Source organism: Neoarius graeffei, chromosome 25 (genome assembly GCF_027579695.1).
Source record: "Neoarius graeffei isolate fNeoGra1 chromosome 25, fNeoGra1.pri, whole genome shotgun sequence".
In the NCBI taxonomy this organism is placed as follows: Eukaryota; Metazoa; Chordata; class Actinopteri; order Siluriformes; family Ariidae; genus Neoarius; species Neoarius graeffei.
This window is the reverse complement of record NC_083593.1, coordinates 45,463,663-45,479,969: the sequence shown is the minus strand read 5'-3', so window position 1 is coordinate 45,479,969 and position 16,307 is coordinate 45,463,663. Positions and strand designations below refer to the sequence as shown.

At 42.1% G+C, this 16,307-nt stretch overlaps 1 protein-coding gene across 7 annotated transcripts in view; it reads right to left on the bottom strand.

Annotated features, from left to right (window-relative positions):
• Positions 1–3,295: 3,295 nt before the first annotated feature.
• The window catches only part of parm1 (prostate androgen-regulated mucin-like protein 1), a 48,459-nt gene continuing 35,447 nt past the window's right edge, over positions 3,296–16,307 (bottom strand). For 2 of the 7 annotated variants that reach the window (XR_009651518.1, XR_009651521.1), the window contains 2 exons: positions 5,017–5,140; positions 3,296–3,930 (listed from right to left, as the gene is read on the bottom strand). The gene's annotated coding sequence lies outside the window, so the exon portion shown is untranslated. Of the gene's footprint in view, positions 3,931–5,016; positions 8,691–16,307 lie in introns of all 7 variants that reach the window. The other 5 variants (XR_009651519.1, XR_009651524.1, XR_009651523.1 and 2 more) reach the window with 4 other exon arrangements.

Sequence of the window (16,307 nt, the reverse complement as noted above, 5' to 3'; positions counted from 1 at the left end):
TACGGTCAATTTAGAGTCACCAGTTAACCTAACCTGCATGTCTTTGGACTGTGGGGGAAACCGGAGCACCCGGAGGAAACCCACGCGGACACGGGGAGAACATGCAAACTCCACACAGAAAGGCCCTCGCCGGCCCCGGGGCTCGAACCCGGACCTTCTTGCTGTGAGGCGACAGCGCTAACCACTACACCACCGTGCCGCCTGGTATAGATATTGATGGGGATAAATGGACTAAGATATGGACTCAAACAAAGAAAATATCGGTGTGTAACCGTGCCAGATTGCTGCAATTTAAGATTGTGCACCGTTTACAAATCTCTCCCAACAAAAGACATACCGTAAAATGAACTCTCAACTCTCACCTGCATGTTTAAAATGTAAAATCTCAGTGGGCACGTATACTCATTGTATCTGGTTGTGTCCTAAAATTCAAGCATATTGGATGGATGTTTTGCAAGATTTGGAAAATATATCTGGTGTTGTGTTGCACATGGACCCTCTTTCCTTAATCCTGGGTTACTCCAGTAAGGATACTATTGTGGATGCTAACTCTACCAGACTGTATAATATCCTCACATATGCAGCAAGGAAGAACATCTTTTTGTCTTGGATAAGCGACAAACCCCCCACTAAATCAAACTGGCATAAGATAATTACGTAATGTTTTCCCCTTGAGTACCTGACCTGTCTGCTTCACTCTTCAGAGGGACGGTTTATGAATATTTGGACTCCATATCTTAACTTTTCCAACTCTACAGTGGCTTCAGTGCTCTCGAGTGTTGTCCTTGGCTAGCCTTTGGCTCTTTATCTGTGTCTTGTTGTCATTGGACTGCTCGGGTGCATGTGAGTTGTAAGTATGTATAGAGAGCGTGCACGTGACGTCACGAGGTCACGTGATATTTGTTTATCCGCCATTTTGGACGGCAAGGTCGCGCATAGAACTTAGACGAACCCGTTCTAATTATCAAGTGTGTGGGAGTAGATCTTTCGAGAATGGTTATATCTTGTTCAGCATTTGGTTGTACCAATAGACAGGGCCAAAAGGAGGGCCCGTCATTTTATAGATTCCCCGCAGACGAGGAGAGACGCGCAAAATGGGTGTCCGCTGTGCGAAGAGAAAACTGGAACCCCAGTTCTACCAGCCGAATTTGTAGTGAACACTTCATATCAGGTAGGTGTAATCTTCTAATTCAATACTCCTAGTACATCTGTTAAGTTGATTTTCGCATTGAATGATAACTGCATACTTAGAAACTAGACAGTCTCTAACGTTTAAAATGGCTATGCCTAGCCCTACTACCCTGGCCTAGTCTATGGCAATGTTTTATCTTTTTGGCTCATATATGCCTTTGAAAGGCCAATCCATAGTAGGGATGGCGAAAACTAAAAAAAAATCTTGACCGACCACCGAGCCTCATTAGCCGGTTAAAGTCGGTTAACCTATGAGTTTAAACAGGGATGCAAACGACGGATGCCGCCTTTTTCACGGCTGAATCGCGCAGATCCGATTTTTTTTTTAGGGGGGGCATTGGAGTGTCTGAATAATTTCATCAGAGTAAATTCTGTATTAAAATTACTAAATAAGCGATAAAACGTCCTGCATAGCCTCTTTATGATAAACGTCTTAATGCCACTTACCCGTGAGGTTATCAAGTAGACTTCCTTCTTCGGAACCTTCCAGAGGTATAGTTGAGATATCCATCCCGCAACAAAATATTTATAAGCTTCCAGGCTCTTGTAAGCTTTGAGGGCTTTGCCAGTGTAACACGATTCACGATTAACGAGAAAATTGTAAATGTCGTGGTAGGCCAGATCGGGCAAATCGCCGGCACCGCAGCTCCGAATTTCCCTGAACAAGGATTGCGGCAAGTTGTACGGATGGATCTGCAATCCCCAACCTGGAACACTTTTCCACGTAACGCTGCCTCACGTCACCTTCAAGATGCTGAACAAACTTAGACAAGTAATCGCGCGATGTAGATGGGGTATTTTCTGAATTTTCTTGGGGATTACTGCCTGGATCCATTACGCTCGCGCAAGGTAAACAATCCTGAAGCCGTCCAATATGGCGGAGTAAACATGGACGGGTCACGTGACTGCACATCCTCTATAGACTGTCTAGACCAATGTTGTACTGAGTCTCACATCTCATTATCTCTAGCCGCTTTATCCTGTTCTACAGGGTCGCAGGCAAGCTGGAGCCTATCCCAGCTGACTACGGGCGAAAGGCGGGGTACACCCTGGACAAGTCGCCAGGTCATCACAGGGCTGACACAGAGACACAGACAACCATTCACACTCACATTCAATTTAGGTCAATTTAGAGCCACCAGTTAACCTAACCTGCATGTCTTTGGACTGTGGGGGAAACCGGAGCACCCGGAGGAAACCCACGCGGACACGGGGAGAACATGCAAACTCCGCACAGAAAGGCCCTCGCCGGCCACGGGGCTCGAACCCGGACCTTCTTGCTGTGAGGCGACAGTGCTAACCACTACACCACCGTGCCGCCCCTGTTGTACTGAGTGTTGTTGTTATTTTGTTATGTTAATATATAGAAAGCTCAATAAACATATTTGAGAAAAAAAACCATGCTTCCGCAGGTTGGACGGCGAGTTTTTGTAGGCTGTGATGTGGTTTGTTTTAGGCAAACAAAGCAAACATTTAAAATGAAATTAATCTTTAATCCTTTCAGAGAACTGAAACATGGGTTCTAGGTATGGCCATGAGTGCGTGCATTCTCCAGAAGAACCGCCTCCTTCCATTCTGCCATCAACTGATCGAGTTCAAATAACGCTGCTGAGAAATCATTGAACTTGATATTATACAGTCTATGGATATTATGTGACCCTAGTGATTACTGATAGACTGTCTCAAAACAATCGTGTTTTAGAAAAGAAAAGAAAAAACATCCACTTTCAAAGCTGCTTCATAGTAACGAGGACCTTGATACAAATGTAGTGGAGTGAAAAGTACGATATTTGCCTTTCAAATGTAGTGAAGTTAAAGTCATGAGTTTCCAAAAAAAAAATACTCAAGTAAAGTACAGATACTCAAAAAGTGTACTTAAGTACAGTACTCAAGTAAATGTACTTCGTTACTGTCCACCTCTGCTTCTGTATAATACAGTCTACGGGTATCGAGACTTCCAGTTCTGTTTACACTAAAACACCAGCCAGATTCATTACTCTTTAAACTGACTGTATGATCTAGAAACATATCCAGGATACATTCATATGTTACGTTGGGACTTAAGTGCATATTGAACAGAATACTTGATAGACTTTTGCCACTGATGGTAAATGGTTTTATTTTATTAAATAATGTTTTAATTTAGCTTAGTGCAACATAACAGATCAAAAGTGCATTGCAGATATTTGAGTCTACCACTCGTGTGTAGTAAAGAGTACTCAGCTCCTATTACCTTTGGTATAATAATAGTACTGGAAAAGCATTATATAAAATTCACTAAGATGCAATAAAGCAAAGACAAGTCAAACGAAATGAAATAAACTTAAAAGTGTCTCAAATGTGAATCTATCAAACATTCAGGAAAATTTCCTTTAAACCAGCAAACCACCAAATGGTAAAACTAAACAACTAAAAGTTGTCTCCTCTCGGAGTTTCCCGATGCACTGTAAAACACGTAACGTGTCCAGTTGTGATCAGTGGTGGAAGTACAGTTACACTGTTTGTGGTCTCTGGTTCAGCAGTGGTGAGAAAATCCTCCTCGGACGATGCAGACTCATTGGATTCAGAGTCGTTACTTGAAGAACCACTCGATTCACCGGATTTAGACATATCAGATTCAGAAGATGAATCTGTGTCATCCATGTCGGTCACGTTGCTTGATTCATTTGATTCCATGGAATCAGACTCCTGAAATGCCCAGTTTATTGCCAGACGTCTATTTCCATTCCGTGGATGAAGCTGGAACCAGAGTATGTTAAATACTCATATTAAAGCAAATATGTCGGTGAGAAATATATACTACAATACATATTTATACTGTGCAAAAGTCTGAGGCACGTGTAAAGAAATGCTGTAGATCAAAAATGCCTTAAAAATAATGAAATGAAATGTTTCAACATCTCTCATCTCATTATCTCTAGCCACTTTATCCTGTTCTACAGGGTCGCAGGCAAGCTGGAGCCTATCCCAGCTGACTACGGGCGAAAGGCGGGGTACACCCAGGACAAGTCGCCAAGTCATCACAGGGCTGACACATAGACACAGACAACCATTCACACTCACATTCACACCTACGGTCAATTTAGAGTCACCAGTTAACCTAACCTGCATGTCTTTGGACTGTGGGGGAAACCGGAGCACCCGGAGGAAACCCACGCGGACACGGGGAGAACATGCAAACTCCGCACAGAAAGGCCCTCGCCGGCCACGGGGCTTGAACCCAGGACCTTCTTGCTGTGAGGCGACAGTGCTAACCACTACACCACCATGCCGCCCCATGTTTCAACATTTAAAAAAAATACTATGAACAGCAATAAGCCATAATAAATGAAACAAAGTCAATATTTGGTATGAGACGACGCTTTGCTTTAAAAAAAAAAATAGTAGTCTCAGGTACAATGAGTGCAGTTTGATGCGGAAATGAGCTGTAGGTTTTACTGAGCATCTTCCAGAACCAGCCACGGTTCTTCTGGACACTTTGACTGTCACACTCGTTTCTTAATTTTGCGCCAAAACCCAGTAGCCTTCATTATGTTTTCTTTTTTCATCTGAAACGTGGTCTCTTATGGAATATGCTGCTCAGATACAAACTTTTTTTTTCGATAACATTTCATTTTGTGCTGGAAAACGAACACTGGAACTCTAAAATGTTTTCGTACCGACTCGATAATGTAGAAGTCATAAATAGAAATCTATAACAAAGTTTGTATGGAAAAAAAAAATAGGGTGCCGAAGACTTTTGCACAGTACTGTATATGGTTTAAAACTTGAGAAAACTAGCAATATCAGAGATAGTTAAGCAACTGATTGTTAAATGAAACTTACTGGTTTGGCAAAAACCAATGCTAAGAGTGTCACCAGCACTGCTGTCCTCAACGTCCACATCCTTCAGGTGAAGAAGGTTATGATGATGAATATTAATAGACCTCCTGGTTATACTGTGTTACAGCTTTGAAATAAACACCACATTCATTGAATTATAAACGTTATTCAATTAAAATTTACCTTGCTTCAGTGCTCAGTCCACTTATTCCAGTATCTCTGCTTCTGAATTGCTAAAGTTTATATACCGATCGAGAGTAAGCTCAGGGTGGGTTCAGTCAGGAATCTATCCAGACTGATGAATGAGTGATGCTCCACAAGCTTTGAGTAATATCCGCTGACGCCTCCTTCTCGTCAGTGGCCTGACTTAATCTGTATAATTACAGTCTAGAAATCCAAACATTAGTTTGAATCACTCGCTCACTGTTTTAGCTTGGTTTGGAACAAGACAAAAGCCATTTAAAACATCTGAAAGAAAACACCCTGGAACCGTTCCTGCTTTCTAAAGAACTTTAATGAAAAATAATTGAGAAGATAATGGCAATGTGGCTTGGCAACACCACAGAATATCTAACAGATATGGTTACATGTATTATCAATCAAGAATTTTCTCATTTATTTCATCTGAAGCAAATTACATCTTATTATCTAACATTCCAACTGAATGCAGTTTGTCGTGTTTTAAACATTTCTATTGCATTTCTCCAAATTATTTTTATATCATGCATTCTTAATAACCTGAACTGAGGAATGTGTGAAGTGTAAACATCTGTTTGAGTTTATTTTCGAAGGTGAATATAGCTATATTTACAGCGAAGGGACCAATGAAGCCTATCATGTCCACACTATTTGTTAACAAGGGTTCTTCAGAGGTTCTTTGAAAAACTAAAGAGTTCTTCGGTCCCTATGGTGGTTCTACTTGGACACTACTTTTTTGAGATGTGTTGCTGTCATGAAATTTCAAATGAGCCAATATTTGGCATGAAATTTCAAAATGTCTCACTTTCGACATTTGATATGTTGTCTATGTTCTATTGTGAATACAATATCAGTTTTTGAGATTTGTAAATTATTGCATTCCGTTTTTATTTACAATTTGTACTTTGTCCCAACTTTTTTGGAATCGGGGTTGTACATATAACTTGTACATATAACACTTCCCCTATAGCACATGTGTAAAATACTCAAATTCTCAAGGGCAACAACCCTACAGAGTTTTGTGTTTACCCATGAAGGCGTTGTGAATTAGCTGATGAGTTTTAGCTCCCAGTCCTGGCCAAGATAGATGACGCACTGAGAATAAGCTCTGTAATTTTAGATTATGACTCAAGTTGGTCAACTGTTGCCTTTGTGGAATGGTGACAAACGTCCAGTACCAGTCAAAAGTTTGGACGCATGTTTTAGTTCAATAGTTTTTCTTTATTTTTATTAATTAAGAGACACTTCACGTCTTAAAGTAATGATAGATGTCATTTCTCTTTACTTAGTTGATTGGCTTGTGACATGATATGGATCACTACAGTTGTGGAATAGGGCTATTTACTGTATTTTTATTATTTACTATTTAGTGTTTGATCTCAAACGGCAAGAAACTAGTCCACTAATTAACTCGGTGTTGTTCTACAATGTAGAAAATAGTCAAAACTCTGCTCCTTTATGACCCGCCATGCCTACTTAGATCAAAAGGTGCAGGCTATTTGCTGGTACCTCGTATAGTGAAGGCTACATCAGGGGGCGGAGCCTTTTCTTACAAAGCCCCACAGTTATAGAACAGCCTTCCAAGTAGTGTTCGGGAATCAGACACAGTCTCAGCGTTTAAGTCTAGGCTGAAAACATATTTGTTTAGTCAAGCCTTGTGTTAATGGTGTTTATGAGGTAAAGGTGTAGATCTGGAAGGTCCTCAGACATAGAGTGTTTTGGTAAACTGGGATGTATGGATGCTGTCAGTCCCTGCTCGCTTGCTCACTCGAGTTTGTTGACGGTGTAGTGGCTGCTGCTTTATGTCCCGGGGCTCCCTCATGCCTGTGTTACCTTCTGGCTCTCCCCTTTTAGTTATGCTTTCATAGTTAGTTGCCGGAGTCCCTGCTTGTACTCAGTGCAATATGTATACTGTTCCTACTTATTCAGGTGACATTGGGCATACCTAAAGGCCTCTGCATGCTCTTGCGACAAGGCTTTCGCAGATAGCTTTTCGCAGACAGTTGTAATTTATTGTTGAGCGGGGGAATAGGCGTGCGGCACAACGCAAGGGGGCGCGAAGTCGCTAGGAGTAGTTGGTGGGTGTGGTTAGTGGAGTGTTTATCCTCCAGTTACTTATAATGACTAGACCTTTTTTTTTTTATAATGACTAGAACTGGAGTCGTATAGATGTACGTACTTCCTCAATCAACTGCTCTTCATGCTGCTCCATCTTCGCTCGTGTTTTTAAAAATGCCGGTCGTGAAAACAAAACAAACCAGGAAAGTAGGGAAGCGGAAGTGCGTGTACAGCGGGTAGAGTGGACCAATCAGAGCCCTCTTGTCTGCGGCGCTGTCTGCGAGGCTTCTGCGGTGGTCACAATTTTTGGGAGGTGCGCGCAGAGCGTCTGCGAAGGTGGGGGGGCTACACAGACACTGTCTGAGACACCGTCTGCGAGGACTGGGTTGTCAGCATAAATTGGCCTTTACAACCTGTGTTTTCTCTCTCTTCTCCCCCCCCCCCCCCAAAAAAAAATCTCTCCCTCTGAGTTACATGTCGGTCCTGGGATCGAGATGCTGACCTCTTCTGCTCCTCGGATCTGCCTGATCCATCCTGGTGCCCTGTGTCTGGTTGGAGTCTCATCGCATCGCTCCTGTGGAGGGCGGCCCCATGTGGACAGTTGGAGGTCGCGCCTGGAGGACGCTCTGGACTCTTTTGTGGCTGGGGACTGCAGTTGACTTGCTGACTTTAGGACTGCAGTTGACTTGCTGACTTTGGGACTATGGTGTTCGTGAACGGTTTTACGCTCGGGTTTCCGTCGGTGGGGGGTTTATAGCATCAACGAAGCTGACTTTATGTTAGGACTGTTAATATTAGTCATGTTGTCTGTTGTTGCCCGGATGGGGATGGGTTCCCTTTTGAGTCTGGTTCCTCTCGAGGTTTCTTCCTCGTGTCATCTGAGGGAGTTTTTCCTTGCCACCATCGCCACAGGCTTGCTCATTGGGGATAGATTAGGGATGAAATTAGCTCATATTTTAAGTCATTCAAATTCTGTAAAGCTGCTTTACGACAATGCTTATTGTTAAAAGTGTTATACAAATAAACTTGACTTGACTGAGTAGGTGTGTACAAACTTTTGACTGGTACTATATTCTCACAATCAGTATTTCTCAATCCTGTTCCTGAAGTACACCTGCATTACACATTTGTGTAAATCCGCCAGATTTTCATCCCAGACGCTCAGATTATGGATTTTGAGTTATACCTGCTGCATTACACTACCAAGCCTTCGTATGCAGGAAATACAAACCAAAGTGAAATTGAACCAAGGGAAGTGACTGTAAATCTGACCTGAAATCATGTGCACGCAACCCAAAATGGTCCATTTTCCAGGCACTGACTACAGATGATACAGAACCTTATGAATCCATCAGGAGACAATCTCGACTGTAGATTATTGGTGAGTTTCCCAGATTTGTTGAGTAGCAGACCCCAAAATGCTGCTTGGAAGGTGAAAAAAAACACCTGGTGAACTATTACCGTAGCACCGCCAAGCCAATGTTGCACAAAAACTGCACTCACGTTATCGACGCGTTTTCACTCCAAATCAAAATGCCATTCGCTGATTTTTATAGCAGAAGGAAGATCTACACTACCGTTCAAAAGTTTGGGGTCACCCAGACAATTTTGTGTTTTCCATGAAAAGTCACACTTTTTATTTACCACCATAAGTTATAAAATGAATAGAAAATATAGTCAAGACATTTTTCTGGCCATTTTGAGCATTTAATCGACCCCACAAATGTGATGCTCCAGAAACTCAATCTGCTCAAAGGAAGGTCAGTTTTATAGCTTCTCTAAAGAGCTAAACTGTTTTCAGCTGTGCTAACATGATTGTACAAGGGTTTTCTAATCATCCATTAGCCTTCTGAGGCAATGAGCAAACACATTGTACCATTAGAACACTGGAGTGAGAGTTGCTGGAAATGGGCCTCTATACACCTATGGAGATATTGCACCAAAAACCAGACATTTGCAGCTAGAATAGTCATTTACCACATTAGCAATGTATAGAGTGGATTTCTGATTAGTTTAAAGTGATCTTCATTGAAAAGAACAGTGCTTTTCTTTCAAAAATAAGGACATTTCAAAGTGACCCCAAACTTTTGAACGGTAGTGTATACTTCTCTCAGTCGTGGATGATGTTAAAAGTGGTACATGTATCCCATAGGGGCGCTGTTGAGGTAATTATTCTTTGATAGTTACTGGATCAGCCAGCGAAAACAGTGCAAAATATTGCGCACTTTTCAACGCCGTTTTGATGCATTCATCATTTACAAACAGTGCATCTGGTACAAATATTCCATGGCGCGACACATTTTTGTAAGTGTTTTGCGTATTCTAATACAACCGTTTCAATCCAGTTCAGTCTCGTTTTTCGCTGATTATTTGAGATATTTGACCTGAAAGCAGGGAAATTACCAAACTGTCCTGAGCTCCATCCAAGAACCACAATTAATTATCCTTGTTCTTGGTGAATTTTTCCTTATCCTGGCCTTTGAGGACTGCTACAGCACTTCCAACTCACTGGATTCAACTGATTTGCCATTTAACAATACTGAGCTAGGCTAAAATAGGCGTGTCAGGGAAAACACTCAGAGGCAGAGCTTCTGCAGAACGAGGATTAAGAGACACTGATCTCAGTTATTAGAAGCTCCTATTAGAAATTAAGTGCACTTTAAAGACAGGATCACTTTGTGGTGAATAAGAGTACAGACGTGTATTGCATTGGAGATTGCAGTAGAAATTGTCATCTTTGGTCGGTTGCTTTAGTGAGTGTGCCAAATTCCCGTGCAAAGGGGAAACAATTATCACTATAGACCTGATATTGCCACACTAACAGTGCCAGCGGTGCCAGCGCAGACTTGTCTTTAGTCTTGTCCCAAAAGCCAGTCTCTAAATCATCAGGAAAATTTCCACTGTCGTCAGAGCTCACCACAGGTTTCTGAGTCAGTCTGAAGTTGTCATCCATCATTGCTCATATGTTTGGAAAATTTTTTAATGTCTGTTACATCAAATGACAGTAGGGCTGTTATTAATTTACCAAATTCTAGACTACGGTGAGCCAAAATCACTAGTGTATGATGCATTAAGTAACAAGGTAATGCTTATGAATGGTGGTAATTTCTTAAATACCCAAGCAGATAACAGAAATTGTACAGAAATTTAAACAATACTGTTATACACCAACTGTTCAGCAAAGAAATTGACTGATTTCTGGTTTAAAGGAGAACTGAAGGCACATTTTTTATCATCAAAAATCTATTTCTCATCTTATTAAATATACGAATGCATTTTTGATAGCTATTTTGTCGCTGCTATAGCAAGTTATGAGTATTTTAAATATGCTATGTAATTTATCAGTCTATATGTCAAAGCAGTGGCCGTAAACGAGATTCGTTGAGACCTGTGCGAGACATCGTAGGACGGAAGTAAAACGTACAGCGGAAATCAAAGTGACCGACATCTGCCAACGTTGTTAAAAGACGCGCGTGCCCTCTTTCGAATGCTGATGTAATCAAACTGGAAGTTCTGTTTGTTTTGATAGTAATCAGGAAAGTTTGAAAAAAGTAGGCAGTAATCATCATTTAAACTCGTTTTTGTGCAATATTTAGTTTGGAAAACAGTTTTCAAAATGGCAGCACTGACACCTGGCTGACACTTCACGTTTCAAAGTCTCACACAAGTCTCGTGAAGATCGCACAGATAAGCGACGCCTGCCGTGGACCGAACGAACTAAATTCAACCTGGCTAAAAAACGAATAGGCTGATAAGTATAATATTTAATTGCAATTAGTTGCCAATACGAGTCACGATATAAGGTTACTAAAACCGAAAACGTACAACCCCAATTCCAAAAAAGTTGGGACAAAGTACAAATTGTAAATAAAAATGGAAAGCAATGATGTGGAAGTTTCAAAATTCCATATTTTATTCAGAATAGAACATAGATGACATATCAAATGTTTAAACTGAGAAAATGTATCATTTAAAGAGAAAAATTTGGTGATTTTAAATTTCATGACAACAACACATCTCAAAAAAGTTGGGACAAGGCCATGTTTACCACTGTGAGACATCCCCTTTTCTCTTTACAACAGTCTGTAAACGTCTGGGGACTGAGGAGACAAGTTGCTCAAGTTTAGGGATAGGAATGTTAACCCATTCTTGTCTAATGTAGGATTCTAGTTGCTCGACTGTCTTAGGTCTTTTTTTTGTCATATCTTCCGTTTTATGATGCGCCAAATGTTTTCTATGGGTGAAAGATCTGGACTGCAGGCTGGCCAGTTCAGTACTCGGACCCTTCTTCTACGCAGCCATGATGCTGTAATTGATGCAGTATGTGGTTTGGCATTGTCATGTTGGAAAATGCAAGGTCTTCCCTGAAAGAGACGTCGTCTGGATGGGAGCATATGTTGCTCTAGAACCTGGATATACCTTTCAGCATTGATGGTGTCTTTCCAGATGTGTAAGCTGCCCATGCCACACGCACTAATGCAACCCCATACCATCAGAGATGCAGGCTTCTGAACTGAGCGCTGATAACAACTTGGGTCGTCCTTCTCCTCTTTAGTCCGAATGACACGGCGTCCCTGATTTCCATAAAGAACTTCAAATTTTGATTCGTCTGACCACAGAACAGTTTTCCACTTTGCCACAGTCCATTTTAAATGAGCCTTGGCCCAGAGAAGACGTCTGCACTTCTGGATCATGTTTAGATACGGCTTCTTCTTTGAACTATAGAGTTTTAGCTGGCAACGGCGGATGGCACGGTGAATTGTGTTCACAGATAGTGTTCTCTGGAAATATTCCTGAGCCCATTTTGTGATTTCCAATACAGAAGCATGCCTGTATGTGATGCAGTGCCGTCTAAGGGCCCGAAGATCACGGGCACCCAGTATGGTTTTCTGGCCTTGACCCTTACGCACAGAGATTCTTCCAGATTCTCTGAATCTTTTGATGATATTATGCACTGTAGATGATGATATGTTCAAACTCTTTGCAATTTTACACTGTCGAACTCCTTTCTGATATTGCTCCACTATTTGTCGGTGCAGAATTAGGGGGATTGGTGATCCTCTTTCCATCTTTACTTCTGAGAGCCGCTGCCACTCCAAGATGCTCTTTTTATACCCAGTCATGTTAATGACCTATTGCCAATTGACCTAATGAGTTGCAATTTGGTCCTCCAGCTGTTCCTTTTTTGTACCTTTAACTTTTCCAGCCTCTTATTGCCCCTGTCCCAACTTTTTTGAGATGTGTTGCTGTCATGAAATTTCAAATGAGCCAATATTTGGCATGACATTTCAAAATGTCTCACTTTCGACATTTGATATGTTGTCTATGTTCTATTGTGAATACAATATCAGTTTTTGAGATTTGTAAATTATTGCATTCCATTTTTATTCACAATTTGTACTTTGTCCCAACTTTTTTGGAATCGGGGTTGTAATTGAATAACACGTTAATTAAGAAATAAAGCAAGTTTAAAAATGACTTCAGTTCCCCTTTAAAGCAATTACCATAGTTGGATAATTATTTCAGATTATTCTATCCACATTCCCTGGATATGAGCAATCACGCGCTTTGATTAGCTACTCGACTACTAGGATATCAGCTCATATACTGTGAGTAGAGAAAAACAAAATGGCGGAGCGTGTCGCTGAACCAGCCGAGGACGAAATAAAAACTCTACTCGAAAACAAAACCACAAAAAATACAACAAAAGCAACGAAATATGGAATGAAAGTATTTGATGGTAAGAACATATCTTTTACATTTTCAAGAATAATTATTATCGCATTTTTCACAAATTGCTCCTGCCATTTCACTGGTTTGTTTACATTCTAAGCGGAAATGATTTTGTCGGACGTGTCGTATAAAGTTTTTTTATTTATCGAATTTGCAAAAAATCATAAAAATGCCCTGTTTCTCAAAATGAATATGAATAGAATAAAACAGTTATTCCACTCAATCTCGTCGTACATGGCTAACAGCTGACTCAGCGCTATCAGCTCATGTACGACTCGATTTTGTAGAATAATTGTTAAATGTACAGAAGGGTGACACATTAAAGGAAAGTGTTGGCCAGCATCAGTGCAACTTGGCATATATTCTACAAGTCTCTGGAACTGGACTGGAGGGATGAAAAATGAATATTCCCAATCAGTGCTTTGATAACGGTGATGGGAAGATCTGGTGGCCACAGTATATGTTTTACATGATTTTCACTCTCATCAAACCATCCAGGGAGCCCCTGTGGATGGGGGTGGGGTCATCTGGGAAGAGACCACGCCCATCAGGATAGAAATATTTTATCACAGGATAAAGCTGATCTTTGTATTGATTTACAGTTCCCAATAAGGATACAAATGGACTCAAACCATGCCAGCAAACCGAGCTGTTATATAGTGCATACTGACAGCATAACAGAGCTTCAGGTTTTTTCATATGAGACCAAAAGATATTGCAGATCAGATTATATCCTTTCAGCTATATTAGAATGAATAGCGTCCTCATAAGGTGCTTGAAGAAACAAGAATGTCTAAGAATAATCCAAATTTCTTTTCAATGTGATTTTTTTCTAACTGATAGTCGGGGTTGTAGTCTTACAAGCCCATAAAAGGAACTCATCTCATCTCATTATCTCTAGCCGCTTTATCCTGTTCTACAGGGTCGCAGGCAAGCTGGAGCCTATCCCAGCTGACTACGGGCGAAAGGCGGGGTACACCCTGGACAAGTTGCCAGGTCATCACAGGGCTGACACATAGACACAGACAACCATTCACACTCACATTCACACCTACGGTCAATTTAGAGTCACCAGTTAACCTAACCTGCATGTCTTTGGACTGTGGGGGAAACCGGAGCACCCGGAGGAAACCCACGCAGACATGGGGAGAACATGCAAACTCCACACAGAAAGGCCCTCGCCAGCCACGGGGCTCGAACCCGGACCTTCTTGCTGTGAGGCGACAGCGCTAACCACTACACCACCGTGCCACCAGAGAACTAAATTTCACCAATTTTATGAAACCGAAAGGCCTCGGTAGACAAGAAAACAATTTCAGTTGCTCACACTTGCCCTTAATGTCCTGATCTGTTCATGGTTTCAATGGAGGCGACAGCGCTAACCACTACACCACCGTGCCGCCATAAAAGGAACTAACACAGAATAGTGTCTAAGTGAAATCTGAGTGTCATTAATATTGACTGTGCATTTTTAGAAATGTTGCGTCCCTTAACGAAGAGACAGGAGGTAAAGTTGGAGGTGGCGGAGTTGAGGATGTTAAGGTTTGCAATGGGAGTGACGAGGTTGGACAGGATAAGGAACGAGCACATCAGAGGGACAGCACATGTAGAGAGCTTGGGAATGAAGCTAAGAGAGATGAGACTGAGATGGTACGGGCACATCCTGAGAAGAGATGCAGAGCATGTTGGAAGGAGAATGTTGAGGATGGAGCTGCCAGGAACACAAAAACGAGGAAGGCCAAAGAGGAGATACATGGATGTGGTGAAAGAGGACATGGAAGTACCAGGTGTGGTAGAGAAGGATGCGGAAGACAGGGAGAAATGGAGACGAAAGATCCGCTGTGGCGACCCCTAATCGGGAGCAGCCAAAAGAAGAAGAAGAAGATCTTTAGAAATGTTGCGTCTCTTTGAGCACGAGCAGTCAAAGCAACTTTTCATCTCAGGACCTTATTTATGATTCTGCCACAAAAGCTACTTATTTCACTTTCAGAGTTCAAAAATCGACAGTTTGTTGTGAAACGCAAAAGTAGTAGTGTTACAGAACTGCCCTGTAATACGTCTAACAAAAACAGCTATAAGCATCAGTGTTCATTATTTAAAAGTGATTTCACAAGGGGGCGGCACGGTGGTGTAGTGGTTAGCGCTGTCGCCTCACAGCAAGAAGGTCCTGGGTTCGAGCCCCGTGGCTGGCGAGGGCTTTCTGTGCGGAGTTTGCATGTTCTCCCCGTGTCCGCGTGGGTTTCCTCCGGGTGCTCCGGTTTCCCCCACAGTCCAAAGACATGCAGGTTAGGTTAACTGGTGACTCTAAATTGACCGTAGGTGTGAATGTGAGTGTGAATGGTTGTCTGTGTCTATGTGTCAGCCCTGCGATGACCTGGAGACTTGTCCAGGGTGTACCCCGCCTTTCGCCCGTAGTCAGCTGGGATAGGCTCCAGCTTGCCTGCGACCCTGTAGAACAGGATAAAGCGGCTAGAGATAATGAGATGAGATGAGATTTCACAAGGTGCGCCGCAATTTAACGGACACTATCATTGAAAAACACCGTGCTTGAGAAAATTTCTGCGAAAGCAAAGCTGTGCTTAATGGAGTCCGTGTTTTAATAAGGTCTAGACTGGATTACATACACCATTCATGTAGTCAGAGGGTATTAGTGGTTCAGTCGCTTGCATATGTGATTTAATTTGATCTAGAAGAGCAGTTAAAGCCGGATATTGCTGTATATTTCACCATCATTTCTACCTTGTGAGCTAAAAGATTTGATTTGATCCTGAGCTTGGATTACTGACTGTGTGGAGTCTTGCATGTTCTTTCCTCTTTGTTTTTTGGTTTACTTTCTCCTCGCAAAAACATCCTGGTCAGTGGATACCCTGATATCACAATATCCTGATATCTTCCTCTCTTTAGTTGTTCAATGACCTTAGTTGTACCTATTTCTACCCGCAAATGTTTCCACACTGCCACCTATTGTAACCAGCCTGCTAGTGAAAAACACGAACCCAGCCGTGCCTCTTAGCACACAGCAGCTACAGCAGGCCATCAGCAGTGCAACCTCATCTCATTATCTCTAGCCGCTTTATCCTTCTACAGGGTCGCAGGCAAGCTGGAGCCTATCCCAGCTGACTATGGGCGAAAGGCGGGGTACACCCTGGACAAGTCGCCAGGTCATCACAGGGCTGACACATAGACACAGACAACCATTCACACTCACATTCACACCTACGGTCAATTTAGAGTCACCAGTTAACCTAACCTGCATGTCTTTGGACTGTGGGGGAAACCGGAGCACCCGGAGGAAACCCACACGG